Raw genomic sequence first — 7235 nt, 5'->3', positions numbered from 1 at the left:
ATTCTTTTTTGAAGGAAGATACCCTTATTCTTGTTTTATTGTTGGCATCAACGTGGCAAGGCTAGCAGTTTTAATTTCTTATTTGGAAGAAGAACGTGTTTGAAATCTTACCAAATCTTAACATTTAGAATCCCTCTGAACTTAACTCAGTTGGTAGAGATATTGTATATTATATATAGGGGCCGAGGTTCGAACCCCGGACTCCCCACTTCTCCACAATTAAATTGTGTGAGCTCTAGCCACTATACTATTTGACCCAAAAAAAAAAAAAAAAAAAAAGGATAAAGAAAGCAACGTAAGGAGTTATATTAGGTTGGTTTAGATGCTTTGTTGTAATGTTTTTTTTTTAAAAGGAATGCTTTGTTGTAATGTTGAAGACGTAAAGTCTAGTTTCTATTTTTGTAGGAAGTTTTATGGCAAGGAAGTTTGATGTTATTGCGTACAAGGAATAATAAGTCAATTTCAGGGTCCCTTTGGCGTGTGATGCATGTGTTTACCACCTTGATTTGTCTTTCTTTGGTCTCTATATTTTGGCTACATATATCTTAACATTTTATAGTATTTTTTTTTTTTTTTGGTAGTGACACATTATATAGTATCATTACATATTAATTTTTGAATAAAAAAAAAATTAAAGTATTATAATTATATTATTTATTCTCATTATATCCTTCTTTAGTTTTTTAATCTATTGGTCAAGTGACCAACATATACACACAAGAATGGGGAATGTAAGGATTCGAGTTTGAACCTCACATTAAAATGTCATCACCGTCAATCCACTGGGTTTTCAAGGAGAACAAACTTTCATCATTATTAATCAATGTGATTTTTTCTTACAAAAACTTACTCCCTCCGTCCCAAATTGTATGTCGCTTTGGAAAAAATATTTGTCCCAAATTATATGTCGCTTTACAATATCAATGAAATATTTATGTTACTTTTCCTATTCTATCCTTAACTATTAATTACTCTCTCTTCTTTCAATTATTTCATTTATCTTTTACATACCATTTATTAGGGATAATTTTGTAAAACAACTCATAATTTCTCTTCCCCACGCAATATTAATTACATTTCTTAATACGTGTGAAATGGCCAAAACGTCTTACAATTTGGGACGGATGGAGTATTAAAATGCATGATGGAAAATGATACACTATCAAAAAACAGATTCAATATGTTTTTAGTCCCTCTAAAATACACTAAATTTTTTTGTTTTAATTGTTCTAAAATTTTTCTTTGATTATTTTTCTCCATAGCTTCAAATTAAATATTGAATTGTTAAATGTAAGTATTAATAACATTAATTCATTTGGATTGATCGAATGATGTCGGATTGAGATATTGAAGTGTGTTTCTATCAAGTGTTCAGATTCAATCTTCTAGCGTGTCTATTTTGATGGATTAGTTGATACAAAGTTTTCCTCTGATTTTAAATGGAACCCTCAAGTGGACGCAGAGAGAATTAGTCTCTCATTGGATCAGATATCCAATTTAAAAAAATTAATATAATAACATTAATTTTATAATTATTAAATAGGTCACACCATCATTAGTTATTTTCAAGTAATTTGATCATGTTTTTATCTTTGAAAGTTATAAAAAAAAAATTATAAATAAAGAGATCCTAACTCATGACATGTTACTTCATTTCCGTCATGATCACACATTTCGTCCTCACCTTTTATTCCTTGTTGAAGCTCATTGCATGTTTCGATCATGTTCTCTCTGTTCACATTACTAAGGTCCCAAGTAAAATACTCTTCTTACATTTAAAACACTTTTTTGAGGTCTTATCTAAAACAAACGGACAAAGAAAATTATGACATCTGTGGAAAAAAATATAATTGATTATCTTTTTTGTAATTAAATAATGCACCAGGACCACAAAAATCATATACAAAACGAACAAGTGTAGTTCTAATTGGTTGCTTCCATAGACGTTCCTAAGTACATGGGTAACAAAGTAACAACAATAATCACGAAATGTTCACATGTTAAATACCCAATACATTAAATGTATGCCTCCAACGTGTTGGATAATATATGGATCCAGATCTTCAGAAACTGACCAATGATACTATTTTTCGATTATATTACCGAAAGACCAAGACAAAATTAAGAAAAGAATTTTATAACCTCTATCAATCGAAAGTAATTCTATATGATGTGTGTTAGACACTAAATACGAGTATTTAGTCAGTTAGAAATCGAACTTTGATTTGTCATATTGTGAGAGTATATCATCGCTATAGTCAACTCCGTTAGTGCGTAACATTTTTAATATATAAGAATGTGTGTAAATGTGCACAGAAGCGCGCGTGTGCGTACGTGTGTTTACACCGAAATTTGTTAAACAATTGCTGGTTTAAAAATGTTTACTTGCAAAATCAACCAGTAAATCTTAAGGACATATTGTGTCTATTATCTTCTAGAAATTTTGATATTTGTTCTTAAAGAACTTGATAAAACAAAATAAAGAAAAAGTAATTGAATTCAACCCAGTTGAATCCAATCAAAGACTAGTATAAATAAGAGTAAATGAATGGTTCAAAAGAAACAAGAAAGCAGTAATGTGGTGGAGGAGGCTTGGGTGGATGGGGCGGTGGGGGGTTGGATGGCCTTTGTGTTGAGCTCTAAATTAAAAGGGGTGAAGGAGGTGCTTAAAGCTTGGAACAAAGTGGAGTATGGGGAGGCGGAGAAAAAGGTGATTATGTTAAAAAGAGGAGATTGTTTCTTTAGATGATTGGAGTGAGTCTCGGGCGTTGTCTTCTCTTGAAGTGGATCTTAGGAAAACGAAATTTGAAGAGCTATGGCGGTTACTTAAAAGTAAAGAGGCGATGATTTTCCAAAGGTCTAATTCTAAATGGCTAAAAGAAGGGGATGCGAATTCAAAATATTTTCATAGGTGTGTGAAAGCAAAAGCACACCGAAATGGCATCAAGGCTTTAAAGGTGGGTGGAGAGTGGTTCCGTTCGCCTAGTGAGGTTAGAAGGGTGGTGGTGGATTATTTCACGACACATTTTACTTCCGAACAATGGGAGAGACCTAAGTTGGACGAGGTGGAGTTTAAGAAGATCTCGGATGAGGATAATAGAGGTTTGCTAGAGCCTTTTTCTATGGAGGAAATTGAATTGGTTTTGAAGGAGAGTGATGGAGATAAGAGCCCGGGGCCGGATGGTTTCAATGTTGCTTTCTTTAAACATTTTTGGTATCTTGTGAAACATGAGGTAAAAATTTTATTTGATCAATTTTATGGTAACGAGATTCTTCCGAGGAATCTTTTATCGTTTTTTGTTACCTTGATTCCAAAAATTGAATAATCCGGTGTGTTTGAAGGAGTTTAGGCTGATTTCTCTTTTGGGGAGTTTGTATAAGTGGATTTCGAAGGTGTTGGCTAAGAGGATAGCGAAAGTCTTGAGCCCGGTTATCTCTTTAGCTCAATCGGTCTACTTAAAGGGTAGAAACTTGGTGAATGGGGTGGTAACTTTGAATGAGGTTGTGGATTTGGCAAAGAGGAGGAAACGAGAACTATTAATTTTGAAGGTGGATTTCGAAAAAGCCTACGACTCGGTGGATTGGAGCTTTTTAGAATATATGCTCATAAGGGTGGGTTTTTGTAATAAATGGGTGGTTTGGATGAAGGCTTGTGTTTTTGGTGGTAGGATGTCTATCCTTGTAAATGGGAGTCCAACGGAGGAAATTGATATTCAAAGGGGTTTAAAGCAATGAGATCCATTAGCCCCTTTCCTTTTCCTTTTAGTGGCGGAAGGTTTTAGTGGACTTATGCAAAATACGGTGGATAGAGGCTTGTGTAGAGGCTTCGAAGTGAAGACGGGGGGTACGGTTATTTCGTATCTACAATATGCGGATGATACTATTTGTCTTGGAGAAGCGTCGGTGAACAACCTTTGGACCTTGAAGGCGCTTCTTCGGGGTTTTGAGATGGTTTCCGAGTTAAAGGTAAATTTTCATAAAATTTGTCTAATGGGTGTGAATGTGGAGATGGAGTTTTTGAATATGGCTTCCAATTTTTTAAATTGTGACAAAGGGGAGATTCCATTTGTGTATTTGAGTCTACCGGTGGGTGCAAATCTGAGGAAGCTCTCTACTTGGGAACCTTTACTTTGCCAATTAAGAAAGAGGCTTTGCTCTTGGGGAAATAAATATGTGAGCTTGAGAGGTTGAATTGTTCTTCTAAATTCGGTGTTGAATGCGATTCCAATTTTCTATTTATTCTTCCTTAAAATGCCGGCGAAGGTTGTTAGAAAGATAATCGAGATTCAAAGAAATTTCCTTTGGGGAGGAACGGTGGGAGGTAGGAAGATTTGTTGGGTGAAGTGGAGTAGGGTGTGTACTCCTAGGAAAGAAGGTGGTTTAGGGGTTAGAGATATTAAGTTATTTAACTTAAGTCTTTTAGCCAAATGGAGATGGAGGCTCCTTGGTGAAGATGATCAAGTTTGGAAGTGGGTCCTTAGGGAGAAATATGGTGATAGGGTATGTGGGGTGATGGATGGGAGTAGTGAGTCTTGGCCCTCGTATGCTTCTTTGTGGTGGAAAGATTTGATGGCTTTGGAGGTTTTTGGGGGTATTAATTGGTTTAATCAAGAAGTAGTTTGAAAGGTGAGAAATGGCATATCTACGAAGTTTTGGAATGATTTGTGGGTAGGGAGTTTTCCTCTCCGAGTTGCATTTCCACGTCTTTATTCTTTGTCAACTCAAAAAGAGGCGTTTGTTAGTGAATGGTGGGGGGTGTTGGAGAGTGGTGGTGAGTGGAGATTCTTGTGGATGCGTCATTTGTTTGTATGGGAAGTAGGCTTTGTCAATGACTTGTTAACTTTTATAGGTGTTTTTGAGGGGATTGGAGATTGTGATTTTTGGGCGTGGAAGCTTGATGACGGGGTTGTTTTTCGGTAAAGTCATGTTATTCTTTACTTGAAAGGTTGGAAATGACCGGCATGTTGATCGGAGAAGGGGAAAAAGGGTGTTAAATTATATTTGGAAGAGCCCGGCTCCGTTGAAGGTTTTGGCTTTCTCTTGGACTCTCCTTCAAGACCGTATCCCGACTTGGGTTAACCTTGCCTTGAGAAGGGTGTTGGGTGGAGGGGGGAGGCGTGCCTTTGTGTTCTTTTTGGTAGGATGGAGGAGTCGGCAACTCATCTTTTTCTTCATTGTGAGGTAGCAGCAAAGGTGTGGCATATGGTTTTGAATTGGGTGAACTTGAATTTTATTACTCCTCCAAATTTGGCTACTCACCTTGATTGTTGGTTTAATGAGGTTTGTGCTAAAAAAAGTGAGGAATGGATTGTTGATGATTTGACATGCTACCGTTTGGAACATTTGGCTAGAGAGGAATGATCGGATATTCAAAGGAGTCAATAAGGAGGTGGGTGAGATTTTTGACGCGATAAAGACTTTATCTTGGTGTTGGTGTCTCAATAGATTGAAAATAGGTGCATTTGTGTTCTTTGAATGGTGTTGGAATCCTAGGGATTGTTTAGATAGGTAGGAGTTGTTTGTAGGTGCAGCTGCCCGGTATCGGAATGTGGCGTACAAATAGTTCTTAACATTAATGTCCTCCAAATTTCCAGGGAGATAAACAGTGAGTGTAATATTTTTACGAGAGTGTAATACATATGATAAATGTTTTATGGAGCAATAGCAATTTTTTGATGTAAATAAAAAATCTTTCGTAAGCCAATCAAAAATATGGATAAGTATATTATTTCGAAGAAGAAAAAGATAAGTATTAAAAATACATTCATAAAGGTAGCTTTGATAGGGCCGATGCCTACATATACGAAAACAATTTAATTACCGTAATTGTCAGATTTCAGAAGACATAGTGTCGGCTATGCCGACTCTAATATTTTCCACCAATAAAATAAATAATTAGAACTTAAAAAAAAAAAAAATTTAGAAAACATAACGTGGTATTAAATATTAAATAGTAGCGTCGGTGTCAGGTCCTAGGCTAGATTTTGAAGCTAAAAAGCTGTTTTCTTGCATTGAGTATTGCTAAAAAGCACTTTTGAAGAAAATTTTTGTTTCTATTTAACTGTCACTTTCAAAATTCAATGCAACATTAAATGTTGTTTTACCAATATTATCCTTAGTTATTTATTGCGGAGAGAGAAATATATGAAATGAGATATCAAATGAATAAGGTCATTATAGTAAAAGTATAGCTTATTGCATTAAAAGTAGTATCAATTGTTGATTGTCTTGGTCTGTGTAAAATGTCAAAATGTGACAATTAAAAAGGAACGGATGAAGTACTTATTATAAGTAAATAAGTATGTTATGATAATCAATATGGTTGGAGTTCTCGTGAGTTTAACTCAGTTGGTAGGAACAATACATATTTGAGCATAGTAAAAGGGTTGGACTCTTAATTATTGTAAACTAAAGTTCGAATTTTGACCAAGATATGTAATTACATTTAACTAATATGCCTAGAATCGGATTAACTTTAATGGAAGAACCTATAAAAGAAGAAAAAAGTGTGTTATCTTTACATAAGAGTCATGAATGATATGAGTATGACATGAGTAACTTTCAATTTTAATAGATATCTATAGTTAGAAGAGTGAGAATGCATAATCATTAAAACTCATGAGGGATATTTTTGTTGCTTATAGCCTGTTTTATATTTATTTGTTTTCATTGAACTCTTTATCTTATGTTTTTTAGAAATAGTCCTAAAACTATTTTCTCAAGGTAAACAATTTCATGCCACATCATGTGGTTTTTATTTTTTTTATAAACGTGTCCACATGTAAAAGTAGTTATGTTCAGACTATGAGAAAGGAATATTAGCAATATACCCTTTCATATTATTTTTATGCTAAATCTTATATTGTTACATAAAATATGATGATGTTAAAATATAAAATAATTCAGATCCTTTCTTTATTAATATTGGTCAACATAAATTTAGCACTGAATGGAAATTCTCAAATGCTTCTTGTTGGATTCCCCATCTATACATTATTCCTGAACGAATTTAGGGAGAATTCTGATTAAACCCTTAAAGAAACCAAGAAACTCAATGATTGAATGAGCTCCAATAATAAAAAGTAAATTTAAAAGTATTAGGAAGAGTTTTCACAGAGAGAATCCAGAAGTCCTAATTCAACTGTCAAATGTCATGATCGGGGTTCGAACCTCAATATCTCCACTTGTGTGTTTAAGTTTATAATAACTTTATCATTTTATCTATCTAAAAAAAA

This window comes from Medicago truncatula, chromosome 5 (genome assembly GCF_003473485.1).
Source record: "Medicago truncatula cultivar Jemalong A17 chromosome 5, MtrunA17r5.0-ANR, whole genome shotgun sequence".
In the NCBI taxonomy this organism is placed as follows: Eukaryota; Viridiplantae; Streptophyta; class Magnoliopsida; order Fabales; family Fabaceae; genus Medicago; species Medicago truncatula.
Note: the sequence above shows the minus strand (reverse complement) of the source record.